Source organism: Chiloscyllium punctatum, chromosome 30 (assembly GCF_047496795.1).
Source record: "Chiloscyllium punctatum isolate Juve2018m chromosome 30, sChiPun1.3, whole genome shotgun sequence".
Lineage (NCBI taxonomy): Eukaryota > Metazoa > Chordata > Chondrichthyes > Orectolobiformes > Hemiscylliidae > Chiloscyllium > Chiloscyllium punctatum.
In genome coordinates, this window is record NC_092768.1 from 64,968,999 (window position 1) to 64,986,295 (window position 17,297).

The following is a 17,297-nucleotide window of genomic DNA, read 5'->3' on the forward strand; positions in this document are numbered from 1 at the left end:
TGATCTGAGACATTGAAAGAATTCTCGCTCCCGTACCTGAGGAATACAAACTTCATCTGGACTGTGGGACAAAGAAAATCTCTGGAACACCCAAGACAATACCCAAATATTGACTGAGAACACTACAGTACGAGTACAATAGATGGGTCAGATTTGGTCCAGTGTGTGCGGGAGGGCTTCCTGACACAGTATGTAGACATGCCTTCAAGGGAAGAAGCCACTTTCGATTTAGTACTGGGTAACGAGCCTGGCCAGGTTTTTGATTTGGAAGTAGGTGAGCACTGTGGAGACAGCGATCACAATTCTCTCAGGTTTACTTTCGTGATGGAAAGGGATAGGTGTATTCCACGGAGCAAGAGTTTCAGCTGGTGGAAGGGAAATCACGATGCAATGAGGTAAGATTTAGTAAGCGCAGAGTGGGGTAGGAAATTGTAGGGGGTGAGCACATTAAAAATGTGGAGCTTATTCAAGGAAAAGCTCCTGTGTGTCCTAGATGAGTATGTACCTGTCAGGCAGGGAGGAAGATATAGAACGCGTGAGCCGTGGTTTACTCAGGAAGTAGAATCCCTGGTCAAGAAGAACAAGAAGTCTTATGTTAGGACAAAACGTTAAAACTAAGTTAGAGCGCTCGAGGGTTCCAACGATATCAGGAAAGACCTAAAAAGAGAGTTGAGAAGAGCCAGGAGGAGACATAAGAAGTTGTTGGCAGACAGGATCAGGGATAACCCGAAGGCTTTCCATAGGTATGTCAGCAATAAAAGAATGTCGAGAGTTAAATTTGGGACAATCAAGGATAATAGTGGGAAGTCGTGTGTGGAGTCAGTGGAGATAGAGGAAGCACTAAATAAATATTTTTCGACAGAGTTCGCTATAGATAATGAAAATGTTGCCGAGGAAGATACAGAGATACTTGCGTCTAGACTAGAAGAGATTGAGTTTCACAAGGAAGAGATATTAGAAATACTGCAGAGTGTGAAAATAGATAAGTCAGCTGGGCCGGATGGGATCTATCTGATGTTGTTTCGCAAATGCACTGCAGAAAGGTCCAAATCAAGCTGATGCTAACAACGGCTCGTTTTGAGCCACTAATTTGCAGTGAAGTGGCGGCGCCAATAAAAGGTGTCACGCAGCTCGTCTAATTCCACATCCTGAGCTCGAAATGACCAGATGTCTCTCGCTGAGTTTCGGCAGGGTCTTGCTTAGACGACACCATGACACGTTTTAAATGGAGTAGATCATGAAATCGCGTCGTGACTGTGAATAATACGATGGACACTTCCAGAGAGATGGAGGCGACCCTGAAGCAGGCAGCTGAGGACAAATGTTTCTCCTTTGCCAGTGAAAGGCACTGCTTCACAAATTGGAAACTTCGAAGTGAAGCAGTGTTGGTGATTATCTTCGCTGCTTGTTCACCTTTTTAATTCTGATTCCGTGAAAGTCCATGGCATTACATATCGACATTCTGCCAGTGCGGAGCGTGTCTGTTGGGCCAGTAGCGTAATGGATAACGCGTCTGACTTCGGATCCGAAGGTTGTAGGTTCGAGTCCTACCCTCGAGGGGAATGTCTGACTTTAACCATGCCCCACGTTGGCGCTCCCCTGTTCAGTTCGGCCGGGACGTCGCTTCTGTGCTTCCAAATTTGTCCGATTGTCCATTTCAAATTCCAGCTCACCACAACGGAGCCCTCTGTCGGTTTGGGGGTATCTTTCTGTGTGTCTCCCTTTGTGGGTGAAAATGAGCATGAGTTCCTCCAAACAGTTACAAGTCGTTGTGGAAGTGACATACATCTGCCCCATTATTGTGCCATTTAAGAACACAGGATAAAGGCATTGACATTTGCCCTGGGAACATTAGAACACACGAGACTTTGGGCCAAAGTTGGAAACTTCGACTGGAATAGATGGCTCCCTGATTAGCCGCAATGCACACAGGTGGAATGGCCTTTTCCCACTTTGTAAATCAACGAAGACAAGTTGAAAATAATCTGCAACGAAAATGTTCATAAAGGGTGTTGTATTTACACTAAATACGATAGTATCTATCGCCTTGTCTTGTTATTTACTTGTGAGGATTCGATACTCTCAGCACCGTGGCCCGGATCATATTCCCGCTCATGGAATGGTTGTATTGTTCAGCTAACATATCGGTGTACCAGTACTTCTGCCGATTTTCCGATGCTAGCAGGTCATTGGTTTTGTCCAAAACATTATGAATGTTAACATCATACGAATAGCTGCAGTTGCTGGAAATCTGAGCCAAAAACGAAAATTGTTTGCGGAACGCAGAAAGACTGGCAACAGAAACATCGACTTTCCTGCTCCTCGGATGCTGCTGTGCTTTTCCAGCATTTTCTGATCTAAAATCAGGTTTCCAGCATCTGCAGTCCTCACTTTTGCCTAGTTCCTTCAGTGTCGCTGGTTCCCAATTCAAGAACTCCATCTCGAGCGGTTTCATGTCTGTACCTCCATGTTGTGGAGTTGAAGAGCGAAGAAAAGTTACCCACCCCTTCCATCTCTGGGGTAATTAGGGGATGAAAGTGAATCGTATCACATTGAAGTATCACAAGCGACTTAATCTCTGTCTTTTATTGGGAACAATCTCTTTCATTGTAACCATCAGGAAAGACCATTTCGTTCGCTTAAAAACGAAATGAATCTGTCACTAACCTTTGTTTGTTTCATGTCCAAGAATACTCAGATCAATAGCTCCCTTGATTACCTCTGCTAGTCATGTTCGCAAAGAGATCTAGCAAATTGCCAAGTGTGATTTTCCTTTCAATAAATAATTTTGAATCAATTTTGCTGCAAATATCTTTTCCTAACTTTGTGCTTTTCTTCTTTTACATTGGTGTCTCGCACCTTACAAATGACAGCAAAGGTATGAATGGAGATGGAAACATTTAACTCAAGTCAGCGGCAGCTTTCAATGAGATCACGGCTGATTTGGTCACTGCTCAACGTTGCAGCTTTGTCTGTAGTCATGGCCGCGTGGTTGAGCTGAATGATTAGAAGTCCTTTGGGGTTTCCCCACGTAGGTTCGTGTCCTGCTGACGTACGTTATGAATGCTTTCCCGCTGGAACAATTTCTACTCGAAGTTCAGAAAGCTTATCTTGCAAACCAGACTGGTAATTTGATTAGACTTGGGAAACCCGAGTTCTTCATCAGAAATGTTCTGTATCTAAAGCATTATCTCTAAGAATGACGAGAGTTAAATTTGGGACAATCAAGGATAATCGTGGGAAGTTTTGTGTGGAGTCAGAGGAGATAGGGGAAGCACTAAATTGATATTTTTCGACAGTGTTCGCTATAGAAAATGAAAATGTTGGCGAGGAAGATACAGAGATACTTGCGTCTCGTGTAGTAGAGATTGAGGTTCACAAGGATTAGGTAATAGAAATACTGAAGATTGTGAAAACAGACAAATCCCCTGGGCCGGATGGGATCTGTCCTAGGAACCTCTGGGAAGCAAGTGAAGAGATTGATGAGCCTTTGGAATCGATCGTCAAATCATCGTTGTCTACAGGAATAGAGCCCGTGGAATGGAGCATAGCATATGTTGTCCTCTTGTGCAAAAAGTTTCGTAGAGACAACCCTGGTAATTACAGACCAGTGAATTCACTGCAGTTGTTGGTAACGTGTTGGAAAAGGTTATTATAGATAGGTTTTATGACCATCTCGAAAAGAATAATCTGATCAGGGACAGTCAGCACAGTTTTGTGATGGTTAGGCCTTGCCTAACGAATCTCGTTGACTTTTTTGACAAAGTGACCACACAGGTAGATGACAGTAACCCGGTTGATGTGGTGAATATGGGTTTCAGCAAGTTGTTCGATAAGTTTCCCCACAATCGGCTATTATACAAAATGCGGAGGAATGGAATTATGGGAGAGATTCCAGCTTTGATCAGTAATTGGCTTGCCAATAGAAAACAGTGTTGATGGAACATGTTCTTCTTGGTGTTCAGTTCCTGGCGCCGTAACACAAGGGTTGGTGTTAGGTCCACTGCTGTTACATGAGATCTAACCTTGCCAATCAGTCTCCCATGGGGAACATTATTGAACGCCTTACTGAAGACCGTATGGATCACATTTACTGCTCTGCCCTCATCAATCTTCTTTGTTACTTCTTCAAAAAAATCAATCAAGTTTGTGAGACATGATTTCCCACGCACAAAGCCATGTTAACAATCCCGAATCAGTCCTTGCCTTTCCAAATACATATACATTCTGTTCATCAGGATTCCCTCCAACAATTAGAGTATTCTTGGCAGATGCAGTTTCATGTCGGGAATGCGAGGTCATATACTTTGTTGGGAAGAATCAAAAGACACACTCGTGTTAAAATCGATAGAAACGCAAAAGAAGTGCGGTGCAGAGGAGCCTCAGTGTTCTTATACATGAAACGAACAAAGCTTAATCACATATTTATTTCTTGCTGGCAAAACAAAGCCTTTTCTGATGCTCACAATTAAAGAGATGGTTTCCAAGAAAATAGGAAAATTAAGTCACCAGTAGAGTAATCAATTACCAAGATATCCCTCGTGATGTTTTATGGGACATGTGGGATTTTTTAATTTAGTTTGGTTCTCCAAACGTTTTTACAACGGAACCGAGAGTTTTAGGTGGGAAGTTAAGATCACGCATGACTATTGCCATTTTTGTCACTCACGCATTTTATTTCCCCTTGTACGATTTATTTCGCTTTGTGGTTACTGCGAGTGGGCTTGTAAACTACACATGCTTGTGAGTTCATTCCTCACTGTTCCTCAACTCCAGCCAAACAGACTTTACATCCTTATTTCCTGAATCAAGGTAATCTCTAAACATTGCAGAAATGTCATAAAAACTTCGGTATTTCACATGCCTCTGTATATCATCTTTCAATATTAATTGATCCTTTACTCTATTGCAGTTGTGCATAAGAAGAGAAAAAATAGAATAGAGAATGGTGGATCTCCGCTTCACACACCCGTTATTGAAGCGAAAATGCAGATTACTGCCCATAATACGATCGTGGAACCATGTGCCGAACCCTCAGGAAACACAGAAGAAGTGCAGTGCCACAGGGCATGTCAGGGACAGCACCAGAAGGACAACAGAAATGCTGCTCTAAGTTTCTATTTTGGATGTATTTCTCAATGAGCAATAGAATGTGACATGTGTTCCATCAGGAGCTACCTCACATAAGGAAGTATCCAGTGCTGCAGACGTTCATATCATCCGAATTCCAAGCCCTGGAATCAGAGATATTCAATATTATGTGCATAACTGATAGGAACAGCTGTCCGAGGCGTTTACAATCCAGATGAAATTGTGAATGCAGCTCTCTAGTTGTCAGCCTCTTTCTCCTATGTCGTGTTTCGTGCAGTCCCTGCGTGGAATCTCGTCAACCACGTTTGACCTGCACATGGTGGATATTGGGCCTTGGTTTCTCGTGAGTTGTTGTCTGAGTGAGGCTCTCGGTTTCTGTGCTGTCATAAGTCCGAGTGTTCAGAGGAGTCTGGATATCGTTTTCCAGAATTTGCTTTTAACACAGAGAAGCATGATTTAAAAATTACCTCATAGCAAATCCTCGTTGCGAATTTTGTGTGCCATGCATTTGCGAATGAAGGTGGGTGGATATTGGTTCTTGGCAAAGAATTTGTGTGGGCGTCAGTCCAGCCGTCCCTAGTCGCAATACGTACAAACGGCAAGAGCCACACATTCGACTAGAATAGCACAACAATAATAGGACAGGGCAAGCAGAAGACAGCCAGGCAATTCCTGGAAGCAGGGCACTCATCCACGGATTCCATCCGTTGGACCCATTCTGCAATCCCAACAAACGGAAGTAGCGGGAATGAAACCAAACGAATTCGTACCAAAACATGAGAGCAGCGCTTCACAGGAAGCCCTGCAGCGCAGAGAATGTCACCCAGAAAGGTAGGAAAAGTCTGCAAACCATCTTCCTAGAGTCACCGAACCTTTCAACAAGAACTCCAGAAGCATCCGAACTTCACATCTTTCTGCTCCAAAACACTCCGCTTTTCCACAACAGAGAATTGCACACTCAACTCCCACGTATAAGATGAGAATTGCAGCCCATACACGATCAAGGGCCGCAGTAAGAGCGAAGGGAAACAGCTGCCACTATCATTCCACAGCTACAAACGCTCTCTTTGAAAGGTACATTATCGTATGAATGTCGGGGCAGCAGTAGAATATGGGAACTAAACAGCCTGCGCTGTGTATTCATATTCTGGACAATGTGAGTTGTTCGCAGTTTTCCCTGAAAGTGAGTGGACGTCGTTATTTCACCGCTGTTGTGAAGCCAGATCCTGCACTGAATCTGCTCCCTCGTTTTTTGTTGTTGTGGCTAAAAGGGGGACAATCGCAATGTGAAGGTTTGTTATATTTCTCTCATTTCCTTCATTACTGTCCTGGTGAGGGAGGCTGGAGATTGGCTCGCTCGATCAGATGGAGGCACCAGCGCATTGTTGACCTAATTTAATCAGAATATAATTGGTAATATTCACTTTGCATGGTACATATTTCTGTTTTGTTTCATGTTACTTCAGCACTTTCTGTTACTTGGCAATGCAATAAATCTCCCGAATGTCGGGAAGCTCCGTTTGGAATTGCTTCGGTGTTATTTCTGTGAGCAGTTCTTGTCATACACGTCTTGCACTGCCCCACAGACAGAAGTAATGAGTTTGCCTTTTGAGTTTTGCACCTGGTCCAAGTTAATAGCTGTCAGTTTTTGGATTCACTGGAGAGTTGTGAGTTTTTTTTTTAGTCAACGAAATTATTTGATGGAGAACTTGGGAATATATCAAGGAGAATGGTCATTGTCTGTAAATGTCTGGAAAACATTCCTCTCTGTGTCATTTCAAAACATTACGCCTCAAGAAAAAATTAAAATTCAAACACGCTGACTTAGTAACAAACAGCATGAGCTTTTGCAAGTGGTCTATTCAAACTGTTGTCAGGTACTGGAGTGTCACAGAATTGCCGAGCATGGAAGCAAACCTTCCTATCCACCTTGCACCTGTTGAACAGATGACCGTAACTAATCTAAACATATTTGCCAATATTTGTCCCTTATCTCTCCGAACAATTCCTGTCTGTATACCAATTTAGATGCCTTTGAAGTGTTGTGAGTGCACCAAACTCTGCCATTAAATGTGGCAATTTATTCCACACGCACAAAAATGTCTGTATTAAAAACAAGTGTCGCTCAAGTCCCTTTCAAATTTTACTGCTCTCACATTAAACCTATGCTATCTCACTGTAAACTCATATGACGTCTGAAAAAGTGTAGATAGACTATGTTCTCTGCTCGTCTACCTCATGATTTTGTAAACTTTTCCAAGGACATCCCTCAGGCCTGAAGCTCCAGGGAAGACTGTCGAAGAACATTCAACTTCTCAATAATGTCCACACCGTGCAAACCTTTCAAATCGTTGTAAATTTTTTTAAAATTATGCTAAGGTATTCATAGAAAGTGCCAGGGGAAATTGCCTGAAGTGAAGCGTTGCTGAAACATTAGTCTTGACAGGTTTGGCGCTTAGTTATCGTCAGGGAGCGTCGCCGAGTGGTTTAATGTAGGTAAAAACAATGAATGCAGATGCTGGAGATCAGATTCAGGATTAGTGATGCTGAAGAGCGCAGCTGTACAGGCAGCATCTGAGGAGCAGTAAAATCGACGTTTCGGGCGAAACCCTGTATGAAGGGCTTTTGCCTGAAACGTCGATTTTTACTGCTCCCCGGATGCTGCCTGAACTGCTGTGCTCAACCAGCACCACTAATCCAGAGAGGTGTAATATGCTGGGTTTAGGATCCAGTCTCTATTGCGTCGTGGGTTTGAAACCCAACTTTGCAGCTTTTTATGACAGAACTACACAGGTCCTGATATTGCTTTATGGGTATGCTTGTTATTCCTCGGGTCTCTCACCCTCTCTGCGATAAACACGGGAACATGAGCAACTGATTCTTTCAATAATGAGAACTACTGCTGTCCACATCCTCTCGATCACTGTGCGTTTGGATGTGTACACGCACAATTTTGCTGCCAGTTGCTGTGTCTCAAATGGTCAGAGCATTTGGCTGAAATGTTGGTTATCCAAGCCCAAAAAGAGCACAGAGCCTCAAATATTTCACATCAAGTATTGAGATCGAACATGTACTGAAAATACAACCACGAGAACTCATCCATGATTGACCCTGAGTCCGCAATGAGTGAGACGGTCACGTGCAGCCAAATGTGACCCCACTCTCTACAAGCCCCTGCTGCCAACAGAAAGGGGCCACTGCAATTTCAATCTGCGGCTTCCTGCCCAGCCCTGGGACAAAGCTCATGGAAACTCCTTCCTCAGGAACGGCTGATACCGTGTGAAAGGGTAAAAAATTCTAATTCAAATTGGAAATGTCTTCAGAAGATTGTTCCTGTTTTTAAAACATTTTATAATCAGAATTCCTTTCTCGAATATTAGAAGTGGTAAACTTTGTAGGCAGGTAGAACAAAAAAAGTGTTGATTGTGAGGATTCTGTCTCTTCAGCAGATGGGATTCCCTACACTATAATCAGAAATGATTTGGTTTCCTGAGGTATTTTCCCGATTGATTTGCAGTCTGCCAGAGTGTCTGGGAATCACTTCGGTGACCTAAGGATCAGGGTCAAAATATGAAAATATTAACAGAGAATCGAAAATCCCGGGGCATGGCCTAAATGAATTGTAATGGTCTGAAGGAATAAATCTGAGGATTGAAAGACTTGGATAATGTTATTTGCAATGGGGAGGAATGAACGAGATTTTTGAAAATTGCCATGTCAGCTGAATTAAACTCAGTATAAAATGATAAATTAACCAACACCAATCCTGTCCTGGTACGCTCAGTCGGTAGAGCTTGAGACCTTTAATCTCACTGGTGTGGGTCGAGACCCACGCAGGGCGCTGTTGTTTGTTAATAGGTTTGCCGCTCTCCTTTAATGTTGCAAGAGCGAATTCGCTCGCTGAGGCAGGTTTTGTTGACACATTTTTTCCTCCGTTTTGGTCATCTCTTGGTTTCTGAGTGAAAACTGTCTCCACTGTACTGCAGGTGCAAGAGACAAGGTTATCAGTTCAGCCGAATATGCTATAAACGATGTCCCTTCCAAAACGTGAGGTTCCATTCCAAACGTGCCCCAACCAAAATGTCCAGAGACGTCAAATGCGAATGGCCAAATGACAGTGACAGCTGCATGTCAAATGGTGCTGCAATAGAATTAACTGAATGAGAATGCTCTGATGGAAACCGAATGGAACTCTCCCTGAAAATTTCCCAATTCACTCGGTAAATGATGCTGTTGCGTACCCATATGTGTGCACATAATGAACAGCTTATTTTCAGTCACAGGGGTGGGGGTGATGCAGGATAGTGTGGTTTCTGTGTGGGTCAGAAGTGATTTGTTCGAATGGGAATTTAAACGTCCACAGAGCAGACAGCTGTTTGGTCCAGGATCAGACTTTTCCCGTCTGCTTCTGTACCAACAAAAGAAATTGGGGGAAACTCTCAGCAGGTCTGGTAAAATCTTGGAATGGAAAACCGAGTTACGTCTTCAACACCAGTGACACTTATTACGCCATGTCCATCTCCGTCTACTTATTTTATTGAATATCTCCTGACTCTCAACTTTATACTCAGTTTCTCTTTTACTACTCCATCTCCAAACATTCTCCGAGTCTCAAAATTTAATAGCAGAACTGTTCCATTGCCGAGATATAAGAGGAGGACTTCGAAATGCACGATTAACTCTGTTTCTATTTCCTTATATACTGGATGGTCAGAGACCAGAAGGCATCGGAGGACAGTTAGAGCTTTCAGCCCATCTGGTCTGGTCAGCCCATCTGGTCATTAGATCATGACTCATATCGTTCCCAAACCAATTTTCAGCCTTCTATCTGTGACACTTATCTCCCCTGAATTTAGGATCCAGTCTTTTTCCCAGAGTGTGAATGAAACTGTCCCAACCGTCTCCACATCTGCTGGCAGCTGTTACACCGTATCTGTGTGTGATCGAGCTCAATTTCAGTCCCACACAGCAAACACGTCTGTTCTGAGCAATGAAATCCCCGCTGCATGACAGATCGATGGGGTCTCTGACCCCACGGTTTTTCTGCGAGGCAGTAGTTAGCTGCTTCACCACCCATGGCAAGGACCGGTGCTTCAAAATGTGGGGACAAAGAATGATAGGCACAATAGTTTGTACAGGTTAGGTCGAAAGGGTTATTGTCAACTTCAGTGGAGTCCCTGCTTCAGAGTCTGGGTTTGAATCGCCCAGGCCTGGATAAAATTCCAAGTCAGGAAATGAAGATTTATTTCTCTTCTTGTGGCTGCTCTGAATGAAAACCATTTTCTGCTTCAACAGAGAGCACAGACCCGGTTCTGCCAGAAGGAATCCAGTGATTGATTGCATCCAACTGGAATCATAGAGTCATAGAGATGTACTGCAGGGAAACAGACCCTTCGGTCAAACTTGTCCATGCTGACCGGAAATCCCAACCCAATTTGGTCCCTCTTGCCAGCACACGGCCCATATCCCTCCAAACCCTTCCTACTCATATACAATTTCAAATGCCTATTAAATGTTGCAATTGTACGAGTCTCCACCACATCCTCTGGCAGCCATGGCAGCACATACACCGAATAAATTGTCACTGCAAATCCCCTCGAAGGATCTCGCCTTTCTGAGCTGAAACTATCTCGTTGTTCATTCAATGTCGCTATGTCTAATTCTCGGAACTCCCTCCCTATCGACATCATGGCTGTATCACTGTGTTGAGCTCTTCGAGGACGAAGTAAAGGAACTTACCATCTCAATCTCTTGAGTAATTATGGTTGGGCAGTGAAGCCTATCCCAAAGAGTGACGTGCATTCTCCAGAAATTCGTTTGAAAAATCTGCAGTTTTCAAGTGGACATCCGAAAGTGGTCCAGAACAAAAGTAAAGTTTCGATGGGAAAGTAGGATAAATGATGACTGAGTTGAATGAGGCAGAAAGTGAGTGTGGAGCTGTTGGTACAAGGATCAATGTCAGTGCTAATGGTTTTGCCCGTACTGCCCACTGTTAACATCAACTCACACACCACTCCGGGTAAATTCCACACAATTACCCTGGTCTCTTGGTATGAGTTTCCCTCTGTGCACATTCAGGCTGTAAATCGGCCCCAAGAGGATGAACGCATATTGTTTATCCTGTCAGGTTAAAGAGGTGAAGGCATCAGTTTGAAATCAAAGCAAGAGATTGCCTCTTCCTGTACATTTTCAGTGGACAGTCACCAGTTGTGAACTTCTTTCCTGCACAAATGGACGTTGAGATAAATTCTCATCGAGCAGCTTTATTACAGAAAGTTAGTCCGATTAACTGTGATCAAATACTTCATTAAATGCCCTTATTGATTTGAAGAACGGTGTCTGTGTGGTTTCGTCAGTTAAAGCATATGGTAATAACCAGACGTTAATGGTGTCAAATGCTGTCAAATGTTCTGTACATTGAAAGTTCATTGTTTAAACTTCTTGTAAAAGCCGTATTGTTTATCCAACATCGCGAAAGTGACGGCTCAGCATGCTTCTTGTGTTTGAGCTCAGACCGTTATTATTTCGTGCTCCCAAGCCCTACTACCTGATGTGGACCCATTAGTCTATGTTCTATCCTGCTAATTCAACGCAGCGTTCTTTTTACTCTGTTCGACAAGGATTTGTCTATCTCTTCTACTATTATTGTCCGTCCGTCTTTTCAAGTTTTTTGGGAATAATGAAGAGACGCAGGAGACACTGCAGACTTGCAGGACAATGTTGTAGTAATAACGCATCCAATGAGATAATGGCTCTCATTGTCTGCTGTCACCATTCATTGATTTTCGGGAAACGGCAGTGACATCACAGAAATCCTATAATTGGAGTGAAACTGCTTTTTTTTCTGGTCTATTATGAATACTATTTAGAATTGTAAAAGCTCATAACGTTTTGAGTGAACAAATGTCACCTGATCTCAGACCTAAGTAACACAGACATTACTTGGAGACTGTGAGCCCAGTTCTACACATTCTGGCCGGGGGTTGCGGAGAAAGCCACGGAACAGCCTCCGATTTTAACACCTTTCCAAGAGTAGAAATGAAAAAATGAGGGATATTGACAGACAGAGAGTGGGAGAATGTAGAAGAGAGTGACATGATACAGAGAGACAAAGGGACACAAACAGAAATTCTCCATTCACCATGGCTGCTCATCGACATAAAGGAAAAGAAAAAGGTAATGAATGCCAGCCTTTCACCAACTCAGGACAACAGCAACAGCATTACAGCCGATAAAGGAATTTTGCATTTTTACAGATGACGTCTGTCAGCTAATGAGAGATTCTGGTAAGTATGCTGTTTCGTGAAGTGAAATTGACAATTACCCAGGCAATAAAACAATAAAAAGCGTAAGTATCCTGAATCTGTGAGATGAAACAATAAATCTCTTTGTCTCCACAGATGCTGTCAGGCCTGCAGAGTTTCCCTGTCAATTCCTGTTGTTGATTCAGATTTCCAGGATTCACACTTCTTTCTTTTATGCTGGTCTGAATCCTGTTTCTGAAAATACTGGATTAATTGCCACTTCCATAAAAATTCCCTCCTTTGGGAAGGTTGTCAACAACATAAACGGTCAGAGAAAATCCCCCATTGTTACAGCAGTGAGACCACTGAGTCCTTAACAGGAGACTACCATGGAAAGTGAAATATGGCGCCGTATGTTTTCTCAATGAATCCACTTTTACTTTTTTCATTTGTGATCATTTTAGCTGCACATTCAGTTTATTTCTTTCTTCCATTTCTGTCAGCTTGGAAAAGGCCTTTCCACCCATCTGCAGTGCGGGTCATTGGACATTCATCTGTTCGAGTCCAGGAGCGACTATTTCTTGGAGGACCTTCTGCACTGCATCTCGGGTGGGGTGGGTGCGAGACTGTACCACTATATTCACCTGTCTATAGATATCGGAGAAGGGTCTATCTATTCCACACCACCAGGCTTCCTCATCGCTCTTCTGAATCTTGGTTATTATTACCCTTGCCATGGCACCTCCTTCTTTGATAACAGGAAACCGATATCTCGTGTCAGGCGTACCTGTAGCCGTGATGGATACTACTCAGTGCCAGTAACTGGGTACACAAGGATCTCTGTGTAAATATTTATTGCTTTATTTATAGTCGTCCTGGTTACCAAACGGGCATGGGTGGCATGTAAAGGTCAACTTAACATCCTTGGTTTACATTACCGTCTTCTGTTGTATCCCAGACACCCCTGCCTTCTCGACTCGTCCTGCCATGCAGCCTCATATTTCTATGAGTCTTCTAATCATTATTTACACTTATTTGGCTCCGGTGTTGTCCGATGTCTTCTCTAGGTCAACTACACGTTTGCAACGGCTGGCGTGTTTCAACGTGGCTCTTTCGGCGATCTTAACAGCTGTCTGTGTTGTAGGGAGCCCTTGGAACGGTGCCAGCCAGCTCTTCGCCTTCATGCTTTTGCTCCTGAAGTCTTGCACCACTATCCATTCTTCAGGTTCTAGATTGTGCATCTTCCCTTCTGCTGATTGGGGTGTTGCTGCCCTTCTTTTGTTTCTGTATTTGAGACAGAATTGTGGAGAGATTTATACCGTAACATAATATCTCGTCCTCACAGTGGTCTGTTATCTGTTTTACAATCGGTCTTTGCCAATTCCTGCATTGGGCCACCTTCCAAACACAATCTCAAACGTCCTAATATTTACTCTTCTTCTCCTTCATATAAATTAGCACAATTGGGAATGCCTTTGTCCATGTCACCTCTAGTTCCTCACAACATTTTGACAATTTAGTTTTAAGGGTAGTTTTCTCTCTTTCCACTGCCCCACCGCTCACTGGGTGGTAGGCTCAATGTTGCATCACCTTTATTCCCAAGTAATCACTGATCTGCTGGCGGGCAATATTTATAAATGGCTTTCCATTGTCGCTGCTTAGCCTTTCAGTGATGCCCCATCTCGGAATTATTTCAGTTAGCAACGCCTTGGCTACTGCACTGGCATCCTGTTTAGACGTGGGAGCGCTTCCACCCCATGGGAAAATATCAACTATTACCAGACAATGCCTTTTCTTTCTCTGGGTGTTAGTTTAATAAAATCCATCTTGAATGTTCATAGGGTCTTTGGGATTGGGGGCTGTTCTGCCTGATTCATTTGTGTTCCCCTCCCCACATTATTAGTGGCACAGATAACACATTATTCACATTATTTTTATGAGTAATGAGTAAATCCCTTTCTGTACCAGCGTGCTGAAATATTGTCTTACATCCCCACTTTTGACACCTGGTCCTTACCGTGTGTTACTTTGACATAGAAAGGGAATATAGATCGTGGTAGACAGGGTTTCCCACTGGGGCCACATCACACCCATTCCCTCATTCTGCACCCTGCCCTTGTCCATTCACGCTTCTCCTTCGATGTGGCCCGAGACTGTAACTCCCATTAGTCTGCTTTGGATTACAAATATTTGACATACACATGTCAAACTCATCACCTGGCGGCTGATTGGCTGCCGTCCTTGCCGCTCAGTCTACATTTTGATTGCCTTGAGAAATTGAATCATAATTTTTCCTGTGGGCTTCACATGTGCATACAGTGATTGATTTAGGCAATCGGACTGCTTTCAGGAGGTCAGAGATCAGACCATTTTATGTGATTGGCTTTCCAGTGGAGGTCAAGAAGCCCATGTTTTTCCACAGGGATCCAAAATTATGTACAACCCCGAATGCATTTCTGTTGTCGATGTAAATATTCACGGTTTTTCGTTCGGCCAATTTACATGCCTCAATCAAGGCAATCAGCTCTTCTGCTTGCGCTGACAAATGAGAAGGAAATGATCCCGCTTTGACTACCTCGTGGGTAGTTGCTACAACATACCAGACACTGGCCTGTCTCTGCTTCTGAATGCTGACCTATCCACAATAAAACGCCGTATCCAGATTCTAAATTGGTGAATCCTACACGTCTAGTCTCGTGCTTCACATGTCATTAATTTCAGCGACACAGTCATGTGGGTCTCCGTCTCGTTCTGTGGGGAGGAGACAAGCAGCATTAAGGACGTTACATCGCTTTATTGTCATGTTACGCTTCTCCAATAGCATAGCATTGTATGTGAGCCAACGTGCAGCCGACATGTGAGCTGTGTTTTGCTCAGAAAGCAGTAAGGATACTGCATGTGGGACCAGTCGGTTTAATTCAACAAAGCCAACTATGTCCCTGGAAGCTACAACAGCCTTTTCAAATGCAGGCACGACACAGAGGCATATATGCAATCCTGCCGTTACGGGACCTAAGTTGAGGTGAAAAATAAGCTACTGGCCTCAATTTTCCAAACGTAATTCTGCATCAGCACAAATGTCATGCAGGCACGCTTCTCATCCACTGTATGTACAAAAGGCTTGTTTGGATTTGGAATCCCAGCGTCGGTGTAGTTTGGAGTGCCATTTCAATTCAACAAAGGCACTCTCGGCATCAGGGGTCACTGCAACGGACTCTAGCTCTGCAAACCTGAACCATGAACTATGTCACTCTTGGGCGCCTAAAGGGTTGTGTAATGCGGGTTAAACATTCTAAGTAGGGTCACATGACCAAAAAGGATAACAATTGTTTCTTCATGTGAGGCTTTGCATTTTGCTGGTTTGCTTGAACTCTGTCTTGACCAATGGCCTTTCCTTGTTCAGATCTTAAGTGACCTAAGAACTTCAACTGTTGTTCCACAAGTTGTAGTTTTGCGAGAGTAGATGGCAGACCATCACAAGCCTACCTTTCTCACATTGTTTCTCTGTTGATGCTGCGATTATGCATTCGTTTACATACTGCAGAAGTGCTGACCCCCCGGTTAAAACAAGAGTCTCCAGAATACTTAATACGTTAAGTATGGTGGGGACTCACAGTAATCTTGAAAATGTCACGTGAAAGTATACTATTTGCCTTTGAATGGAAAAGTGAACCAGAATTGACTGTCGGCGTGTAACAGTACACAAAACAAGTCATTTGCTAAATCCACAATAGAGAGCCATTTACATCCGGTGGAATTTGAGCCAATATAATATAGGGGTTGGGAACATTTGGGGTGTGCGTAACAACAGCGTTCTTGATAACCTGCAGGTCATGAACAAACCTCCATTCCCCCGATTCACCTGGAATGTTTGCCTTTTTGAACGAAAAACTGGGTGTTCTCACCAGTGATTATTCACGGGGGATTATCACTCCAGCCTAGAAGAGAGATTCAAAGACTGGAGTAATTCCTTGCACAGCCTCGGGTTTTAACGGCTCTTTTGCTTTGCAAGGACAATACTCAGACTTCGGGGTTATTCTTAAGGATTCGTTTGAGCCCCACATCGTGTTTGCCTTTTGCCCTGAAATCAGTTGGGACCCTTCTTAATCTTGGGCCCGACACATCTACCATAGGTAAACGCCAGACGACACTCCTGCCGGGGATTACCTGGACTGCCCTGTCTGCCTGAGTTAGCCAATTTTGTTTCTCCCTATACGTCCTTATAACTGCATTGAATCAGATACCCACACCGACCCTGAAGATAGAATCTTTCATCTTTTGTGCCTGTCGTACACATGGTCTCAAATTCTGACACCTGTCACTGGATGCCTTCGACAATGATCCGTGAGGAAAAGAGCCTTCCACATAAAAAAACAGGGTCTACTTACCGTCACAGATACTTAAAAAAGTTTAAAGTGACAGCACATCTGTGATCATTCCAATAAAATTCGCACAATAACAACTGATCTGGTTTAACCAATGTCCTGAACCAATCCTTCTCTGATGATTTGTCAGGACCATCGCGGTGTATGTGTGCTGTGTAGTGCAGCATATCTCCAGCAAGAAAATCGGTGTTAATGGGATTAACATGGCTACTTGCTTCCTGGGTAAGTGAATCGCTCACGGAACCTATCGCTCTCTGACATGCATCAGGGGTCGTGATTCATATTTTCCAGCCTGCACGGTTAAATCTTCTTTTTGTATTACCTGCAAGCCCTTCGGGGTACTGCGCAAATCGGACCCCAGTCTCACTATGAGATCCCGAGACATCAGATTTAAAGTACAGAATTCCGATAACAGAAATGAGAATTGGAATGTTTCCCCATTACTGGTTTCGCACAATAGGGGTACATAAATCTCTCTCGTGCTGCGCCTGATGCGCCCATTAAGTTCAGGAAGGTTCTGTTCATCTTTATTTGCGTTGACTCTCTGAACTGCCTTGATTTATGAACTGAATATATT